The following is a 22,257-nucleotide window of genomic DNA, read 5'->3' as shown; positions in this document are numbered from 1 at the left end:
AAATTCATTGTTTTTAACCTTTTTTTCATAGTTTCAGACTGACTCTAAAATGCATACATCTAATAAATAGGCTTCAGCTGTCCTATACGCTATCTTCTTATACAGTATTGTATATCTTCCTATTGAGCTTATTGCTCCCACCTTGTTGCATTTTCTCTATATAACCTCTCCTCATTGCGAATCTCTTTGCGTGCCATTTCTAATTGCTCTACATTTACTTATTTTTAAATACATCTGAATTTTGAATGAATAAAAAAACTTTGTACTTCTTGGAAGTATGAACTCGTTCTACGTACTTAAACCAATTTTCCTTTTTTCCACATATCACGCGTTCGTTGTAACCGGCCTTTTTCATATGCACTGATTTCCACCATTTCATGCTTTTGTTTCTATTTGTATGATTGTTTAAGACGAAAATTATTGTGCTGTCGATTCATTTGACTTTAAAATGGTTCAACGTTAAAACAATTCATAGTTTCTTCAAATCATTTTATTACTTCCGCAGAAATATTTCCACTTATGCCGAGTGCATTATTATTTTGCCGCAAACCACAACACTGTGCCAAGCGAGCAAGTGCAATGCTTGCGTATGCCCTTTCCCCCCACATCTAAAGCAACAAGCAGCCAACGAACTTCGCTTTACATCGGCCTATCTTGTGATGTTGTTGTTCTTGTCACACAGCCCGATGCATGATGGAAACCAAGCAACCCCCAGGCTGGCCGATCAAAAGCCAAGTGGGCACTAGCAGTGTTTGTGGGCTTGGAAGTCGACGTTGGCGGCACTGCAATGCCAGTCGCATTTTTATAGTCAAAGCGAAACCAGCGTTAGTGCGGCAATACGAGAAAATTGCCTTTGCGGATAAAGGAAAAAGAAAAAATTCAAAATGCTTGCTGATAATTTTGGCGTTGCGTTTGAACGTTTGTGGTCACGCACTAGAATAATGATTTTTATTTATAATGCGAGTGTCAAGTGAAAACGATATTTGGAAAATATTTGCAATGCCACATCCAAGTGTTTGAATGCACATTTGTGTGTGTGTACGTGTATTTATGTGAGAAACAGCGTTGCATGCAGTTCACTGGAGTATTTAAGTGATTTCAGGTTCGATTGAAGTAGCGATGAATTTTGGTTCATATTAAAGGATAGTTTGAGACGACGGTGCCCGCTGTTTTTGGCATTGCTGGGATGAAAAAATGTCGAAGTTCTTAATTTAGAAGCCAATATTGCCAAAGATATACATACATATGTATGTGTGTACATATTTTCGTGACTATTTGTGTCAAAAATAAATTGTCAAAGCCAGAATTTCCTACAAAGTATTGAACTCTTTTAGAGACATTGGGGCATTGGGAGAGTATGAACTGCAAAATAATTACCGCGATATTTCAAAAGTGTAACTTGCTTGATACTTCGTTGCTGAAGTTTAACTGATAATTTTAGTACCGAACGATGATAGTTGCACCTACTTCAGAGGCATATGAGACTCATTACAAGAGGTCTATGTTTCAAGGTAACTTTAGAAAATGTTAAAATGGTTCATGTTTGTTGCAACCCAAATGAAAAACAGGTCATTTTGTTATCTCTTATGCTGTTTGGACGGATATTAAAAAAATGTCTATCTGAAACTGTAAATCTACATCTATATAGAGCAGGACAATGGCATATGAGGTGCGAGATTGTCCCTTTCTCTTCCTCACCTAGACAGCTTCTGCGAGAGTCATGTGTTTGCCCACTCATCCTATGGGTCTGCCTACCGATTAGGCAGTACCGCGTTATAACTGAAATCAGTGTATGAAACTAAGACTGTGCTTATTTTGGCGCAGCAGAGATTCTGTGGGTTTAGAGTCGGCTACAATTGCCAGGCGATTCTGCAGGTGGTTCCATTACGCCATTTTTAATTCGCTGCTTTTACAAGGTGGCGCAAAAATAACCTTGCGATGTTTTTTGGCTGTAATTAAAAAAAAAATTAAAAACTTTGATTCTTCTTGTGGATTATTTTTATTTGGTCTTTTAATTTTTTTTACATCAAGTCGAGAATATGATGTCATGTAAATGGCCGCCGCCACAGTTGATTGCCATTTGAGCCCTTTTTATGGCATTTTCCATCACCTTGGCCAAAACTTCCGGCGATAGGTCCTCACATTCTTGATGGATATTGTCTTTAAGAGCTGCAAGAGTCTGAGGCTTGTTGATATAAACGCACGACTTCAAAAGATGTCTGGAGTGGTCAAATCAGGCGATCTTGCTGGCCAGTGCAAATTGCCAAAACGGGAGATTAGGCGCCCGGGAAATGCATCGTTCAGCATATCGGTTGTGGCACGTGCAGTGTGTGCCGTTGCACCGTCCTGTTGGAACCACATGTTTTCCAATCCCAATTCATCAAGTTGCGGCAAAAAGAACTCGTTGATCATTGCTCTGTAGCGCTCACCATTCACAGTAACCGTTTGGCCCGCGACGTTTTCGAAGAAAAAAGGTCCGATGACTCCTCCAGCGAAAACAGGGCTCTTTGTGGGTTGCACGCGGATTTTCAATGTCAAAACAGAACTGACATTAGGGGCCATTCGCAAAATTTATAGCACTTTCTGATAGGAAGGACTACTTTAGCGCCACCTGTTACAATTTACTCAAAAATAAGTAGCTTACAAGTCTGTAAGGGTATGGCTATGTCATTGACTGCGTACTCATCGGTTAATTTAGTGTCGAGTTTTGCCGAGTTCATCGTCTATGTAGTTACCCTTAATGTCACAGTGGTCAGGAATCCATGTTACCTTTGTGTGAAATGACTTAGCCATATCGTGAAGAGATGTGCGGCATTTCATGGCTACCTTGAAGGTTGTTGACTGCTTTGTGAGCAACTTTATCATCGCCTGGCTATCAATGAAAATGTAGGTATCAGTTCCAGGTAACGCATCACATTACGTACCAGTGTCACGGCTTTTATTATTGCCATTAGTTCCGCCTGAAAACCACTGAAGCCGAAAATTAAGGATATTCCCAGATTTATAAGTACAAAAATCTAAGATTGAACAATTTTCAATTATACTAAATTATACTGAAAAGTGTTACCGATTAAGCGAAGTATACTAACTGAGCTAAAACTTGCGTTACGCCTAGAGTTGCCCGAAAATGTTATTTTGAGTATTAGTTAAGAATTTAAAGAAATTTAAAACTGTGGAACGTATTCAGTTTCGGCCACATAAAATGTTCATATAAATATTTGTTGCTTTTGTGTAATTTGTTCTTTTTCTATTCTTTCAGATTGCAACGAAATGTTGGCGCTTATAAAGAAAGGTTGCTGCTCCACCTGAGATACCAGCGAAAAAACTAAGACGCGTAAAATTGAATAGTAATTTTTTGAATTATTACAAATTTTGTACGCTCTCAAAGACAATAAATAAATATATTTTATTTATATGTGTAACTGTCTGTTTTTCTTTGTTTTTTTTTTTGCTTTTTTTAGCAGCCACAATAAAAATAATGCGCTGACCATTGGGCGGGGGTAAGGATTGGATGGATAGGGTTTTAGAGGTTAAGGAATGAAATTGTATTTTTTTTGTTTTTTTTTTGTGTTTTTTAGAATCTAGAAACTAGAAAAGTAGGTAAGTTTGAAAAAGTGCCAGGACTGTGCTTTACGTGGGATTCGAACCCTCAAACTACCGAGGCCGCGAGGAACAATCAATTTCTCCAATAATAATATTATGAGTACAAGACAGTCACAGTATAGACCTACGAATTTCTAAAGAATTGAGACTTATAAGCATGAGACAAGCAGAATATGACTCATGGGATCAATAAAATTCGGAGACCGAAGGGCATATTTGAGAAATTTTTGCACACGTTCGATTCTATTGATAGCTTGCTGACCACAAGGTCCCCAAATAGCAACAGCATATTCTAAATGAAACCTAACAAAAGATGTATAGAGTAACTTAACGGTATAGGGTTCAGAGAACTTAGTAGCGTTACGTCTGACGAAGCCCAACATCGAGAAAGATTTTGAAGCGATACAATTTATATGGTTATTAAAAGAAAATTTGCTATTAAAGATAACGCCAAGGTCCTAAACTCACTAACACACTGCAGGACACATGTCGAGATGCCGTATTTAGTGCGCAAAATGTTAGATGTTTTCGAGTAAGATATTTGAAAGCACTTAGGTAAGTTCAGCGAAAGTCGTGAATTATGGCACAACTAAAACCTATCAATATCGGCGTGAAGTTTAGTGGCATCCTTTTGAGTCTTGATAGCTGAGATAATCTTAAGGTCATCAGGATAAAGTAAAAATTTAGCAAATCAGAAACAAGTTTTGATATCATTACTAAATAACACAAATAAAAGCGGCCCCAGGATACTTCCTTGCGGAAGACCAGAGGTGGCAGCAAAGGGGGTAGATGAAGTACCATCAAATGTTACAACACAACGTCTATTGCTCAAATAATAGTTTATCCATTGCAAAAATGCAGAATGAAAGCCAAAGCAAGCTAATTTTTTAACTAAGATCCTATAAGAAACTTTGTCGAAGGATTTCGAAAAGTCAGTGTAAATACAGTCGACCTGGAAACTAGCCGAGAAAGAATCAATCACAGTATTCACTATTTACCATATGATTTATGTGAAATTCAATTAAAAGGCTGTGTTAAGTGATTTCTCTTAATTCGATTGGATATACAAAAATATATAATTTTCTGCAAATACCAGAGATAACAGTATCTTTATTTGTATCGTTGTTGGTAGTCTAGAAATTTAAGATGAGTAGGTGATTCCCTGTCAACGTTGACAGTTATAATTTCGAGGTTGTAAAAGACTTCCTATATTTAGGAACCAGCATTAACACCGATAGCAATGTCAACCTCGAAATCCGACGCAGAATCTCCCTTGCCAACTAGTGCTACTTTGGACTAAGTAGGCAATTGAGTAGTGAAGTCCTCTCTCGACGAACAAAACTAATACTCTACAAGGCTCTCATCGTGTCCGTCCTACCGTATGGCACAGCAGCGTGAACGATGACAACATCCGATGAAGCGTCACTTGGAGAGTTTGAAAGAAAGATTCTGCAGAAGATTTTTGGACCTTTACGCGTTGGCGACCTCGAGTATCGTAAACGATGGACTAATAAGCTATTTCAGCTGTACGACGACATAGGCATAACAGCGACTAAAGATCCAGCGGGCCGTGACTGGGTTACGTCATCCGAATGAATACAAACGTTTCGACTCTCAAAGTATTCGATGCGGTACCAGTTGGTATTAAAAGAGGAAAAGGACGGCCTCCTTTACGTTGGAAAGATTAGATGGAGAAGGACTTGGTTACACTTGGTGTTTCCAACTCTCGCTGATTAGCCCAAGAAAGAAACGACTAACGCGCTTTGTTGAACTCGGCCAAAATCGCGTAAGCGGTTATCGCGCCAATTAAGAAGAAAAAGAAGGTGATTGGCCTTCTGCATCCGGACTGCCTGAGATCGGAGCCACCGGCAATGCCGCCAGGCTGGTAATGGCGGAGGAATTTCTTCTTCGCCTTGACTCGGTCGATAGAGCGTCGTTAGAAAAAACAGGGGGTACCAAGTCTAAAACAGTAAGTCCACGACAGTGGGTGGAGGTTGACATTTGGGAAAAAGGGGCTGTGTTATACGCATCACTTCCTTATTAAACCCCCTCAAGTAGACGCAAACTCTAACCTATGGGCTATTACTAAACAAATGGTTACATATCATTTTCGAAGTACGACGTCGCAAACGGAAGTGGATCGGATATACACTGCGTAAACGTCATAAGAGCTGCGTTGGATTGGAATCTAAAAATGGAGTCGCAAACGTGGGAGACCAGCCATCACCTGGCGGCTACAGGTGGATGTAGAAGGGCAGAAAGCCCAAATAAAATTTCTAGTTTCAAATAAATCAAATTATAATTTCGTATTTTCCACTTAGGAACCACGGGCAAATATATATATACACTCATCACCAAGTTGTTGAACATTGTCCTCATATAAAGTGGTTTATTAAACATCAAAATGAATTCCACCAATTTTAGGAGAAGGTCGACGAAGCCTCTGGCGGAGAATGAATACAAAGACTTTCAAGCTTGAGTTACTATTTTAAATTCATTTTAAACGCTTATTTGCCGTAGCCGAATGGGTTCGAAACCTCGGAGTTCAAAATTAAAACCTCTTACGGGGGGAGCCTGGTTTATAAGGTCAAAAATATCAATTTTTTTTTGTTTTAAGCGATTCCTAATATATTTCAGAATATTCACACAAAGTTACAGAGCCTAATTCTCAATATTTCCGTAGATACAAAGCCAAAGGTAGGCGAGCGTTAGGTAGTTACGCTGTGACCGGACAGCTATAGTACAAACTTTATCTTCTTTTCTCGACTTTTCATTTTTATGATTTCTTTGAATTTGCGTACATGAATGAAAAAAAACTAATGAACCTTTTGAAATAAATCATAACTTGTTCCCTTCAGTATTAAATTCTAAAAAAAATGTTCAAGATTTTTATACCAAGTTGAAGTGAATTTTTTTTTCATAGAAAGACATCTTTTTCTTTAAAACCTCCAAAAAGTTGAAATTTTGGAATTTCTCTCAGTTTTCTTAGTTTATCTAAAATAAAAATCATGATAATTAGAAATCCATTTGAATTTTTTGCTTTAGATAATAATTACGAGCTGTATCTTGTACGCCAGTTGGAAACTCCTGCGTTGCAGCGTTCTAGTAATTTCTATGTTAAACATTTTTTTCAACTTATTTAAACCAGTACAAAAATTTTTTATACTTTTGAAATGTTCATTAAAAGATAGAAAAAACTTTGCAGTGCCAAATTAACTTTTTCCTTAAAACAAAAAATCGCAAAGAGATGCAATTTTTAGACCTCATAAACCAGGCTCCGCCCTTAAGGTTGGAGTAATCATTTGTACATTTTTCCCCACTTCGCAAGTCACTCTTAAGTTTGTTAAGTTACGTTTAAGTCTAGATTTAGATAAGTCACGATTTTATTATTTCTTTTGGTGATTTTAACTAAAAAATACAAGACTGATTATGAAAGAAAATACCAACATTACTGTAAACTTAGTATTATTGACACCTAACTCTTTACTAGAGAACGTAGGTTCGAATCTCGGTGAAACACCAAAATTAAGAAAAAGTTTTTCTAATAGCGGTCTCCGCTCGGCAGGCAATGACAAACCTCAGAGTGTATTTCTTCTCATACAAAGTATCTGCCGTGCGGAGTCGTCTTAAAACTGTAGGACCCTCCAGTTGTGAAACAGCAACACGACGCACACCCCAAGTAGGAGAAAGAGCTCGGCCAAACACACAAAAAAGGGTGTGCATGCCACTTATATATATAACTCCATACTTGCAGCAAGAAGAAAGACGCCACCACCTAACATTTCCATGGCAGCCGGTTCTACATACCGAAATGACTCGGGTTTTTCCCGACCAAGGGCTGCCGCCCCAGTATACTAGCCCTGTTTAGTGAAACCCATATCATCCCACCCTTAACGTCACAGGAGCAAACTCTCGCAGCAATCCTGCTCCAAATACTTCTCCTCAGAGCTGGAGTCGAATCCAACCCTGGGCCAGAAGTATTCTACTGCTGCGTCTGCCACAAACGGCTTCACCCGAACTCCACCTCGGTTAGGTGCAACAAGTGCAACGGGTGGAGCCACCTTAAGACCTGCTCGGGTCTTAAGTCACATAGGGAGTGGTCCACACGATATGTGGCCACGTGTTGCTCCCGCCAGCAGGCGTCTTGTGCCTCCACGGCTAACACACCCCCTGATAGGCCGGCACTACCAACCGCCACCACTACTAACACCTCCACGGTGAGGAGCCTATCGGAGCAACACAACTCCCCTTCAACCCCTCCCTTTCCTTCCAGCTCCAACCCCAGTGCGGGGACAAACCAGCAGCTCCTGGTCCCCCGCACAGTCTGTTCCGTGTGTCAGGCCGTAATACCTCGGAATCTGGTAACAGTCCAGTGCAATTCCTGCAATGGCTGGTGCCATTTTCGGAGATGTTCCAGCCTGCGCACCACCCGTGAGTGGACAACTGCCTACGTTGCCCCCTGCTGCAGAGCTCTGCATCCACTACCGCCCTCGGAGGCGCGGCCGCCCACCACCATCAGGCCGCAACAGCCACAGTGAATTGCGCAGCAGGCCCAACGCAGACAACACCACGCGTCCCTCACCCCCCGGATTACACTGACCTCACCGAGAAGCTTCAAGCTTCTCCAATTTCAACTGCAACGGACTTATGAGTAAGGTCGACGAGATAGTCGACTTCATGAGCCGGCACAGTATCAAGATAGCTGCGGTCCAAGAAACAAAGCTGCACGCTAGGTCATCTCTGATCACCAGGGATGGCTATAACGTGCACAGACACGATCGCGAGCGAGACAACGGTGGTGGCCTAGCGTTCATAGTCCACCACACTGTGCAGTATCGTCTTATCGATGAAGGAATCGACCGCAGGGACAGCACCTTAGAATGTCAAGGCATAGCTGTCCGGTCAGGCGATTCCGAGCTCGAAATATTCAACATATATATACCCCCTGTCACCTGCTGCCCGGCAGGATATCACCCTGATATAGGTGCGCTCATCAGAGGTGAAAACCGATTGGTTGTAGGTGACTTTAATGCGCATCACGATCTTTGGCATTCAAGCCTGTCAAATGATCGTAGGGGACAGCAACTGGTAGAGCAGATAGACGACTCGACATTCAGCACAGTGAACGACGACGCCCCCACCAGGGTAGTGGGCAATTGCAGCAGCTCGCCTGACCTAACAATTGCTAGCGCTGGTCTGATAAATAGTATAACGTGGCGACCTATGCTATCGCTTGCATCAGACCACTTGCCCATTATCGTCTCGATCGAGAGACCTGCCGACTTCGTTTCCGCGAACCACCGGTCCTATTTTAACTTTAAAAAAGCTAATTGGGCCGGCTTCACGGAATTCACTGAGGACACCTTCGCCGCTCTTCCCATCCCCACTGATGTGCGCGTAGGCGAACGCGCATTCCGCAAGGTGCTCACTGCTGCTGCGGATCGCTTCATTCCAGCTGGAAGTTATAAGGACATTCGTCCTCATTTCCCAGCCGAAGCAGCCAGTTTAGCGAACGAGCGTGACCACCTACGCCAGGCCGATCCCGGGGATCCCCGAATAAGGGATCTCAATTTGGAGATCCGGCAACTGGTAAACCAGCATAAGCGGACTAAATGGGTTGAGCACTTGAAGACCTGCAACCTCACCTCTGGGGTGAGTAAGCTCTGGTCCACCGTTAGGTCTCTGTCAAACCCGACGAAGCACAACGACAAGGTGGCCATCACCTTCAATGGTTGCACTTCGTCGGACCCGAAGAGATGCGCGAGCTATTTTAGCCGGCTTTTCATATTGCATCCTCCGGGCGACAGAACCAAGCGTCGTGCTACCAGAAGGCTGCACAAACTGACAAACAACAGTGCACCACTTACTTTCTCCTGCGATGAGGTTCAGGGGGCCATCAACAATTCGAAATCATCGAAAGCCATTGGCCCTGACGGCTTAAACGCGCTGATGCTGAAGCATCTGGGACCCCTGGGAGTAGGATTTCTCACAAGGGTTTTCAATCTGTCCATGGCCACTCTCATCATCCCTGACAAGTGGAAAGCAGGGAGAGTGGTCCCACTGCTGAAACCTGGGAAACCCGCCAACCAAGGGGAGTCTTATCGGCCGATAACTCTCCTTTCCCCAGTAGTGAAGACACTTGAAGCCCTCCTACTCCCACTCTACACGAAACACCTGGCCCCAGCCCCACATCAGCACGGTTTCCGACGAGTGCACAGCACCACCACTGCACTCACCGCCATAAACGCCCAGATAAATCGCGGGCTTAACCAAAACCGCCCCTGCGAGAGGACTGTCCTAGTAGCGTTGGACCTGAAAAAGGCTTTCGATACAGTCAGCCATTCCACGCTACTAGATGATATTTATCAGTCGACACTCCCGCCAGGGCTGAAGAGGTGGTCCGCGAACTACCTGAGCGGTCGGCACTCGTCAGTGATTTTTCGAGATCAAATGTCAAAGCAGAGGAAGATTAAGCAAGGCGTACCGCAGGGTGGTGTCCTTTCACCCTTGCTTTTTAACTTCTACATCTCGAAGCTCCCCCAACCACCAGCGGGAGTTTCCCTGATCTCATACGCTGACGATTGCACGATAATGGCGTCGGGCAATGACATCGATGGCCTGTGTTCCAAAGTGAACAACTACCTCACCGACCTTTCTCGCTTTTTCACTGCGAGGAATCTCCAACTTTCCCCCACCAAGTCCACGGCGACCCTATTCACCACCTGGACAAAGGAGGTCAAGCTGTCCCTTAAGGTAAAAGTCGATGACACACCAATTCCGACTGTGAACAACCCCAAAATTTTGGGTGTAACCTTCGACAGCTTGCTCTCCTTCTCTGCGCATACAACCGCAATTGCCACTAAAGTCCAAAATCGCAACAAGGTCCTCAAATCGCTGGCCGGCAGCACTTGGGGCAAAGACAAAGAACTGTTGCTTTCGACATTTAAGGCAATTGGCCGGCCGGTTCTCAACTATGCTGCGCCTGTCTGGTCGCCTGGAACTAGTGATTCGCAGTGGACTAAGCTACAGACCTGTCAAAATACCGCCATTCGGACAGCGACCGGGTGCCTCCTGATGTCACCTATCCAACACCTTCACAACGAGGCACAAATGCTCCCAGTTGCGGAGCACAATAAATTGCTCAGCAAGCAGTTCCTGCTCGGATGTTACCGCAGGTCCCATCCCTGCAGGCACCTGCTTGAGCCCGAGCCGCCTCCCAGGCACGTCAGAAGACACCTCCTTGACTACGCTGGCGATATCCAGGACAAGACCGACCGTAACCTACTGGACCGGACAGTATTTAGACAGTCTATAAACGACATTCACCGGGAGACCGTTACCACCTTCTTGAACTCCCGTCCTGTGAATGCCGTAATCGCGCCACTAGCGCCACGGAACGGAGATGTCAAACTTTGCAGCGGTGGCAAAGCCGATGGGACACTGAAACGAGTGGCAGATGGATGGTGAATCTACAATAGGCAATTGCGCCCAAAGGAACTTCGGGCAAGTGGGTTATTTTATGACTGTGTTCCTCTCGGTCCAACGATACTTCCGGAAATACCTGTACCGCATGGGTAAGGTAGGCGACCCCAAAAGCATATAGTGCGAAGCACCGAGCGATGATGCCGATCCTACGATCGTTAGTTGCAACAAATGGCTCGTGGAAAGAGATGTTCTGAGGAGGAAGATTGCCGACATTGCGCCGACCTATTTGATCGGCAAGATGCTTGAACGCTTAGATAACAGAAATCCTGTATAAAGATACGTTAAAGGCATATTACAGAGAAAAAAGATAGATCTCGACGCAGCACAACAGAGCATGAAGCTGGTTACAAGCATGGAAGACCCAGACGTGGGCGAATAGAAGTGCTCCATTTCACGGACGTCTTTCTGGGCCCTCATGAAGTAATGCAGAAAGTAGTTCCGGGAAGGGAGTGTCCCCAGAAGAGGAGGATGGATTGATTTAGTTGTCACACCACTCGACGCAGTAAGTGCGGAGTCATCTTGAGCCCTACCTCACCCACGAAAAACAAAATTTGGTTTCGTTCATAATCATAATAAAGTATATTATCACAGCGGCCGCCGTAGCCGAATGGGTTGGTGCGTGATTACCATTGGGAATTCAGAAAGAGAACGTCTGTTCGAATCTCGGTGAAACACTAAAATTAAGAAAACCATTTTTCTAATATTGGTCGCCCCTCGGCAGGCAATGGCAAACCTCCGAGTGTATTTCTATGAAAAAGCTCCTCATAAAAAATATCTGCCGTTCGGAGTCGGCTTGAAACTGTAGGTCCCTCGATTTGTGGAGCAACATCAAGGCGCACACCACAAATAGGAGGAGGAGCTCGGCCAAACACTCAAAAATAGTTGAAGATAACATCAGACAAATGACCACCATGATCACGCTTACAGGGCAATATCCTTTTCATGAAATTTTCCATAACCGAATTGCAAAGTGGAATAGGGACATAGGGGTCCTCGATAGCCTCACGAATTCCATTTTTGAGGTCTTGAATCGACCCTGGGCTGTTGGCGTAGACCTTCTCTTTCACGTGGCCCCAAAGAAAAAAGTCACAAGGTGTTAAATCACAAGATTTCGGTGGCCAATTGTGATCACCTCTTCGAGAGATAACACGGTCCGGAAACTTTTCCCTTGTGTAGCACATAGCGCCGTCTTGTTGAAAATAAATGTTGTCTTGATCAATATAGGGTGGGCCATGTAAAATTTGCTTTTTCAATCGGCTATAAAAAAAAACTAATCAATATTTTTTCAATTTTTTTTTATTTTGAAGATTGAACATTGTCATTTATGAATGAAAAATAATATCGTTCAAATGACTGCCACGACTGGCTTTACAGTAGGCCATTCGATCAACCCAATTTTTAAGCACATTTTCGATCGTTTGGGCTCCAATTACATGAATGGCAACTTCGATTTCTTGTTTTAAAGCATCAATCGTCTCTGGATGGTTCGCGTAGCATTTGTCCTTAACGGCTCCCCACCAAAAATAGTCCAACGGGCTTAAGGGGCTCAACCAGTGTGTCTGACAAAAAAACAGGTGGTTTTTGAAAATTTATTTTTAAAAAAGTTTTACATTGATTGTTTTAAAACTTTCTAAGTATATTAATATATAATTAAACTTCAAGTAAAATTTTTTCAAAGGAAAATCTGGACTTTTCTTCTAATAATAGGGCATCTCTCGAAGGTCCAAAAAAAAAAGTTTCCCCACTGCTGCCTTTGTTACGGTCTTCAGAGTGCCTGAAATAAAAAAAAAACAAAAAAGTCATTAAAGATGATGGTATCACGCGTTGATTAACGCAGGATTGTGGTGAAAAAACGAAATCCAAAAAAATCCCGCAGTTTTGAAAAAAGTATAAAAATTTAGCTTGAAAATGTGATAGTATTTCACATCGCAAATTTACAATTTTTATTAGATTGAAATATCGGAGGGTCATTCAATGTAAAAATGAATACTTAAAATGAGGAAACAAGATTCAAGTCGATCGTAAAATTAGTTTTTAAGTTACAGTGGCAGCAAATTAAGAAAACGCTATTTTGAGAAAAACGTTTTTAAAGAAAAAAATACTGATCTCACATTTATAAAACGATAAATATCATACCTAATCCTAATCTGCTATTCCAGGCCCATATAATTCACCTTCTTCTTCTTCAAAAAGTTGCTGTTTGCTTGCTGAAAAATATGAAAATTTTTTTTTTGAATTTTTTAAAGTTTCACACTGGTTGAGCCCCTTAAATCATAGCTCCGAGGTGGCCAATTCATATCGGAATTTCGGCTGATTATTCGGTTTTCAAAAACGGTAGCCAAAAGTTTGAGTGTAACTTTGGCAGTGTGACAAGTTGCACCATTCTGTTGAAACCAAATGTCGTCCATGTCATCCTCTTCAATTTTTGCAAACAAAAGATCGTTGAGGATGTCACGGTAACGCTCGCCATTTACTGTAACCGCGGCTCCTCGCTCATTTTCGAAAAAAAATGGCCCGATGATGCCGCCAGACCAAAAATCGCACCAAACAGTGACTCGTTGTGGATGCATTTGCTTCTCTACAGTAACGTGTGGATTTTCTGAGCCCCAAATCCGACGTTTTCCGATGCTTATTGACGTAGCCACCGATGTGAAAATCAGAAAAGAAGAAGAAGACTCACCACTTTAGAAACAGGTTTTCAATATTTCCCAATTTTGTTCAAGCGTATAGCGTCCCATTTCGTAAATGTCAAACCTTTATATAAATTATGAATACATTTGACATGTCATTTGTGTTACCATTCTCAAAAAATAGGTGGTTCAAAAAGCAAATGCTATATAGCCCACCCTGTACATAAACTAATTTATTTATCTGGACTAGATTGACCTCTGCTTAAGCTCTGGTAAAATTGATTTATTTCGAGTGAACAAATAAAAGTGAAATATCAAAATTTCTTACACACAAACCCAAGCAAATCAAGCACTCATCACTGTTGATATTTACACTGCGACGCAAAGTGCAAAAGCTTTGTTGACATTTTTCTTTCATTGCCGAATTACTTTTGCCAGACCAAATTGTAAAATTGGAGTATGAAGCCTGTAGGGGCGGTGGTTTGTTGCAAACCTGGAAGTTTCTTCACCCCAACAATGCAGCGGCTCACAATATCATCTTGTGCATAAATATTGGGTACAAAAGTCATCTGACATGGCCCTGTGAGACTTTATCCAAACCGTTTTGCGAAAAATGTTTCAAGGCGAGAATTTTTGGAAGGAACTGAATAAGCTGAAGATGACACCGAAAATTGGCTTATAAAAAGTGTTTTAAATATTTTCGGAAGAATTGTGTTTGGCTGTGATGGAGTCAGTTTAAAAGGAATAAAATAAATATGGTATAAAATAATAATAATAAGAAATCAAAACAATTGAACCGCTTTCATTTTGTGAACAAATTCCGGGTGCCATTCGTACAGAAGTACAAAGAGGAGACAGGCTAACAGCACGCGGAGTAGGCTGATTTTTCATAAAGCACTTGGTACACTTTTAGTAGAAATTCGCGTTAAGTTGTACACCTCTGCACTCTGCGAGTCGCGACTGCCACACTCACACATACGTACTATATATACACTGCATACACGTAAATGCCGCCCCACAACGACCCCAAACTCAACGGCTACGAACGCGCAAAAAATAATGCTACCCACGGTTGAACTCATAAAAAACGGCATCAGCTTTGAAAGTAAACTCGATTTCAAAATACATATGTATAAGTATACTATGTATGTACCTCTGTATGTATGTGTGAACATAGGAATGCAAACATTTTGAATAAATTAATTCTTCTAGAAATTGGAGGGATGTTTTGTTAATGAGTCTGCGATGGTATTCGGTGAGACAAAAAGCGGTAGAATGAGCATTTCCAATGAGCCACTTGCTTTACTTTATATATAGTAAGTGTATTTATGTAATATACCATATTTTATATTTTCTATATACATATTTCGTATTTAATTTTATATATTCTTACTCTATATACCTGCGCTCATATAATTGCTTAAAAATCGAATTTAGCCAACCCAGGAGTTTTCCATGGTTTCATTGTCACTGTTGGGATTTTTTTGCCAAGGCATCCATTGCCAAGTAACTTATAGGCAGTTTATCGAAGGGAGCCATTTAAATTTCAGATTCATCGCCTCGCACGACTTCTTCCCCTAACTATGGATTTTGAAATTAAGGGGGTATTCTGGTCTAGAAATTTGAAAAAATCGATTGTTTGTTTTGCATATTTTCAAAGCTAGACCTTCAAAAATATGCCCTTCAACGGGTTTTTCAAAATTCGAATTATTTTCGGAGATACAGCGGATTTTGTGACGTGGCGTCTAAGCCGGCCGAGTGGAGCGAATCGCACAATGAACGGCAGATGTTACTGGACGACTTGAGGACTCGTTCTTTCCAGAAAATTTTTGGTATCCCTCACAACCTTTATTTATTCTATACATACATATATACATGCTTTATATTTCAATGATATTTTCCTGAAATATATCGCCGATTAATCCAGAGAGAGTAGTAAATATTATGATCTAAGTTATCCTATTGGAATTGTTGCTCAAACTTCAAACGCGATTTTTTCAAAACTACTTTTTTTTGAGATGGTCGTCACGATATCTCAAGTTCTACTTGACCGATCGCTTTGAAGTTTGATAAGAACTTTTTATTATACATCTGTGTACCGCGCCTGTCTCGGATTTAGAAAACTTTAAGTTTGAAGTATTTTTAAAAAATTTTAAAGGGTAAAAAAAAAAATTTTGTTTCAAGTTGCCGCCATTTTGTAAATGTTTTTTTTTCTTTGATTTGACGTAATCCGATAGCGACATCCTAACTAAAGAAGATTTTTTTTAATTTGTTTGTTTTAGATCACTACAAGGGTTGGAATCATGTCAACATGGAGCACCGTTTTGTATGTAGCCCCCACTCCGCTGGCCTGTAATTCCACAATTTTTTTATTTTATTTTTTTATTAATTTTTTTTATACTTTTCCAATATTAAGGTAGTAGTCAGATAACTTACACGTTTTTTGAGGCCATGTTTGGGACATTTTTTGAAAGGTAAAATAAAATTCAATCGGTTTGATTTTCTGATATGTTATTAAAGGTATAAGAAGGTGTACAAATATTTTTGTACACTGCAGCAAGCGGCAAAAAAACGAGGTACAGTGGCTGGCCGGCGTGATTTCGTCACTTGTGGTCATCTAAAACAGAAAAAACAAATTGCTTATTAATCAGTGTGCTTGTCGTTCTGGCGGGTAGTAAGATCAAATGATTTTGACAAAAAATAACAAAATGGCGGACTTCGTAAGAAAATTGCCTTTTTTTAAAGTGGAAATCGGACTAAAAAATGGAAAGTTAGGGACGAAATAAATTAAATCTACTACCCGCCAGAACTATTGAAGTGTAGAAAAACATATCTAAATTTCAGCTCAATCCGTTGGATAGAAAATTTGTTTACACGACGGCCATCCGGAAAAACGTTGTTTTGAGAAAAACGCGTTTAAAGTTTTAGCAATTAAGCCGCGCAAGTACGAGCCGCTCTCATGTATGTGCTATAATTTCGTCAATATTTCGAATTTCGGCCTAAAATTTGTACAGTATATTACCAATATATCGCACTTTCAAAATATGTAAAAAACCGAAATTCGAAATTTCCGAAATAAGTTACCATGCAAAAAAATGTTTGGTAAAAATGTTTTTAATTTTTTTTATCTTAGTTTTAAAAATGCCTAAAATTAAGGCGTCTAGACCAGAATACCCCCTTAATTCAATAAAGACCCTGCGTGAAAACCTTGAGTACTAAAAATACTTAGTTGTTGTTGCTGTAGTAGCATCAACATTCCGCCCACATGGATGGGGAATGACAGTTGACAGCTGGAGTGACATGACTGCCAGAGTGACAGTCCGTGTTCTTCCGGTAACGGCCGACTACCATGGGTACGTCAAAGTACTTAGTATTCAGTGTTGCTTGTATGGTCAAGAGGAGGAAGGCGAATTAGTAAAGATTTTATTCTCCATTTTTTTCTCTTGGTATTATTCATTTATTATCGTTAAGAAGCTTATGAGAGCCGTCCGTTTTGATGTCATCAAAGTTTGTTTGTTCGCAAAACACTGTTTGGGGGAAAATACTTCCATTATTTTTGCGTCAAACTTTTGCGCTAATGGTTTGAAACTGTTTTATGGGCGATCTCTAGCTCCTGGGACATGCTACGACTATTAACATGCTGGTCAACTTCGATTACTGTGATTTTATTGACATTTTCTTTAACATCAAAAATGTCTGAACGGAATCGACGAAACCAAAATTGCACGTAATTAACTGTTACAGTATCGGTACCATAAACAGCGTTTACAATTTCAGCATCCTGGCTTGCATTTTTGCCTTTATCAAAGAAAAACTGTAAATTGTACCAAATTGTTTTCTTGTTGACTTCCATTGTTGGCAGCCTGTGATTCGCAACTGAATGGAGCAAACAAAAATCAGCAAAAGAATTTTAATTCTTCAGTGCCAAATGTCACCTTGACAACGAGTGTAAGCTTTGAACTGTTTGATAAATACATTACGAGATATTGATCACTAGAGCCATCTACCGAGAAAATAATGGATTTTTCTCCCCCCAAACTGTACACCCAGCGACTAAATGGTGGTCATTACAATAACGTGTTGACCAATTGTGGCTATTTTTCCTTTCTTATTTTTAATATTTATTATTTTTCATAAAAGTATAGCTCCTTATCTCCCTTATAGGGGATCCAACCCAAACGAAGCGAGAAATAATAATTGCTACCACGCTCTCCGTTCCCTTATACGTTCTCTTAAACTGTGGGCAAATGCGCTAAAGGTGAAGCACCGATGCATCGGTACAACGAACGATAGCCCTGAGAAATGTGACGCCTACCGCACAGTATCAGGCCCAGAATCTAGCTATTCAATTAATAAGCGGTTCAATACCTATAGACTTACTAGCATTTGTGAGCAAAAAGTTGCGGGCTTTAAAGAAAGACGGAATGGAAGAAAGAGTTAGCAAACCCGCAGCGCGCGATATACGGCATGAAACGCTAAGGCTAGCTGGATACCAGGCCTCCGTACATACCATTGCTGCGACGGCAGCTTCGATGATGCATTAGGCCCCCTAATCCGCAGAACAAAAAAAAAAGCAAAATAAAATAGCGCCTTGTTTAATAAAAGCCATAGAAATGTAATTTATAACTGATATAGTCAAATCGGGAAAATTCCACAAAAAACGCTCATCGACTTTTCATAAATTCTTTCTTAATAATTTTCTCCATACAACGAATGCTCAACTTATTTTGTATGGAAGACAGCACCCATCAGCGAGAGCAAAAAAATTGTCAAACCTCCACGCGTTTTTAAAGTCACTCGAGACTTGCAGTTTATGGTACCAGAATTCAATACCTAATACTTACTATAAAACTCTTTATCTGAATTTGAAAATTCTTATAAAAAAATGCAAAATTTTGATGAAAATTTGTTGAATTTTTTTTTTTTAAGTTTGAAATTTGTATTGATAATTTGATAAATAAAATTGATATTAGTAAAATATTTTAATTTATTAAGATTAAATAAGAAATAAGTAAGTGTCAAAACTTGTCAATATGTGGTGTTCTTTTGATGCAGACTTTAATGTATACATACATACATACATAGAAGCTATTGAGGTTCCAAATAACAGTTGAAGCTTGTTCATTCAATGCTTATACGTATTTTAATGTTTTTCTTTTTTTACTTCGAACTTGAACTATTGTTTCATCTCTTTTATTTCTCCGACCTTAAGCCAAAAACGCACAAATGCGTGTGTGTATTTATAGGAGTTCATTCCACTTGTGGGAATTATTTTTCCAATCATATCCACTTTTTAAATACTCAAAAAAATCATTAACAAAAACCATCAATCAACTGGCAAACGCTACCCACGCCTTTACAACTAAAATCTATTAAAAGGCATACATACACACACACACTACAATTTGTGCGCTCAATGCAATTTCGCCATTTACTGTGGTGTATGTGCGATATGGCATAGCCCCAGTGACAACACCGAGTAACAAGACGTAATGAGAGAAACCAGGCTAGCAGCCAACCAATGCAAGACGATTTTACATTAAACTGTTGTTTCTGAGGAATTTGCCCAAGCAATTGCATTTCCCGCATTTGCTCTCTCACATAAACATACATTCATGCAAAGTGTCTAATGCCAATGCAACAACGCAAATGCAATAGGAAGACTGCAAATACAATTGCACACACGCAAACATGCATGCCATATGCACAAACACACCAATAGATATTTTCGCAAGAGTTGCTTGTCCGGTTGCCGAGTAGTACATCGCATAGCCAACCCATAGGCAACAACAACAGTTCGACAATATCTGTGCAAATAAATGAATGTGCAGCCGCAGCAAGCAATACATGAAATTTTCTAACGCTTTGGCAAATCGGATTGCGTTGGCATTGCCTTAGTGTCGGTACCAAATAATGAGATGTACTGAGTGGGAACAGGGTTTCAGCGAGCTAAAGAAGCGATTTTTGAACTAAGTACCCGCTGAGTTTTTTTCGCGGTTTGGCTGCTAGAATACAGGTACGATTGCTCTAATTTACAAAAGCGGCACACATACAAGCTCACGCTACTACAAACACGTTCACATAGATATTTCCTTTAAGTCGTAAACACAAAAGTAAAATAAACAATATTACAAACAAAAAGATTTCGGTATTCAATGAACGCTAACAAAGAGTATACAAATGTATACATATACAAACTTACTTATATACAGACAGTTGCACATAGAAATGTACACTCGCGGATTACTCGCGGCGCGATTTAACGGCACTCCACCCGCAACAAGTGGGCTTATCTGGATAAAGAAATGTATGTACAAGCATGTATGTATGTTTATGTAAAGGTATGTGTGTACAAACACGCACACAAATTACAAACATTCATTTTCTATTGCCTTCCACTTCATCGGCATCAGATTTTTTTTGCAGTTTCAATAGATTTTTTAAAGAATTCCACGGTCTGTTGCTGTTGTCAATCATTTGTTGAAAGCCATTTTTTAGATATTGCTGTTAGCTTAACCCGCTGATAGACTGCCAAGTGTTGTGACTACATACATGTTTTTTTTTTTTTTTTTAACTTTTTTATTTGTTTATTGAATCTGCCTTTTCAAAGGCCTCACAATAAGTATTCAAATCTTAGAACTAAAAAGAAAAATTTTATTTTATCTCATTTTCTACAATAAATAATTATCAAATGGCCCTCTACTCATCGGGGTGGTAGGTCATTTCTTCGAAGCCTGGTCGTATGTTGCGTACTCAGGAGTTGACGTGCGAACGGGTTCGGGTGATCTTGCAATTTCAACTGATAGTTTTCACGAACTTTTTTGAATACTTCCTTCACCATCGGTACATCTAGGTCCCTATGGATGTTGTCGTTTCTTATATACCACGGCGCTCCAGTTATGGTTCTTAAAATTTTCGACTGTGCTCTCTGTATAAGATCGATACTGGAACTGCTGGCCGTTCCCCACAATTGGATTCCATAAGTCCAAATTGGTTTCAAAATTGCCTTGTACAAGAGGACTTTACAGTCAAGGCTCAATCTTGATTGCTCATTAATTAGCCAGTGAAGGTTTGAAGCTTTGATTCTCATATTAAGCCGCTTTGCCTCGATGTGGCGTCTCCATGTTAAACGCCTATCTAGGTGAACGCCAAGGTATGTGACGTGATCAGACTGTGGTATGCGTATGTTGTTAAGGGTAACCGAGGGACAGTCTCCTCTTCTAAGCGAAAATGTGACATGTTTACTTTTTATTTCGTTCACTTTTATTCTCCATTTTTTCAGCCACTTTTCTAAAAGTCTGAGATATTTATTTAGCTCTCTAGATGCCAGAGACGGATCATTTTGAGAACTAAGCACAGCGGTGTCGTCAGCGAATGTAGATATAGTCAACCTATCGCACTCGGGCAGATCAGAAGTATAAATTAAATACAAAATTGGGCCTAGTACACTGCCTTGAGGGACACCAGCTTCAATTTCATATTCATGAGTCACATAATCGTTGCATTTTACTCTGAATTGTCTGTTTGTTAAGTACGATTCCAGAACTTTGTGTGTAATAGGTGGCAAACAGCGTTTTATTTTATGTATGAGACCCTCATGCCAAACTTTGTCAAATGCCTGTGCCTAATCAAATAACATGGAATGGAATGGGTCGGTGATTAGGAATATACATACATACAGACATACGTAAATACAGTACCACAATTGTTTTGATTTATATACATACATACATGTATTAAATTTAAGGGGTTAGGGGTAGTCAGTGGCCCGAAAGAATTATGATTTTCAATGATTTGTTTTTTTTGCTAGTCACGACGTGAACTGAGTACTACTTTGCCGTGAAATACATACGACATTTCACGCATAGGTATTTCACATCAACCTGCTAACCTGGTTTGTAAGGATTTGAATAGACATTTCACGTGAAACGCGAACTTGGTACTTAAAATAAAAGAAAAGAAAAAATACATTAAAATATAATAAATTTATTGCTAAGGTAGCATAATGAAGATACCTCATGAAATTGATATCTAAACGAATCTATTACATACATATTTAGAAAAAAATTTAAGGGTTAGGGGTATTCAGAATTAAAAAAAAATTGGATTTTTTTGCATTTTCTTAAAGTACATATAATATTTTGAAAATATTGTGTGAAAATTTTAAGGAATTCCGACAAATAGTTTTCGAGTTATTCAACAATTAACAAAGGGCGCTCGGGCGCTTCGGAGCTCGTTAGCAAAAGTTTAAATGGGTTTTTCTCAAAACTATGTTTTTTGAACTGGTAATCACTGTAACTTTAAAACCGCTTGATAGATGTCAATAAAGTTTATACTGATTTTGAAAAACATAAAAAACTCTTGTCTGATCGAAGGATATTTTTTTTCAAAATTCAAAATCAATTGTCGGTTTTTTTCTCAAAAATCTGAAAAACATTTCCTGAGGCCGCCTATAGCTAGTTCGAAAAATTTTTTATGGCATATTCTAAGAATACATCATCTTAAAAATATAAATTCCAAAAATCATAAAGATCGGAGC

At 40.0% G+C, this 22,257-nt stretch overlaps 1 long non-coding RNA gene across 1 annotated transcript; it reads left to right on the top strand.

Moving 5' to 3' along the window:
* The first annotated feature begins 763 nt into the window (after positions 1-763).
* LOC129235858 (uncharacterized) lies at positions 764-3,422 on the top strand. The gene is made up of 2 exons (XR_008581606.1): positions 764-1,102; positions 3,260-3,422. It is a non-coding gene; the product is annotated as an uncharacterized LOC129235858 (long non-coding RNA).
* Positions 3,423-22,257: the final 18,835 nt, after the last annotated feature.

The sequence above is a fragment of the Anastrepha obliqua genome, chromosome 1, assembly GCF_027943255.1.
Source record: "Anastrepha obliqua isolate idAnaObli1 chromosome 1, idAnaObli1_1.0, whole genome shotgun sequence".
Classification (NCBI taxonomy): Eukaryota; Metazoa; Arthropoda; class Insecta; order Diptera; family Tephritidae; genus Anastrepha; species Anastrepha obliqua.
Note: the sequence above shows the minus strand (reverse complement) of the source record. Positions and strands in the feature narration are given on the sequence as shown.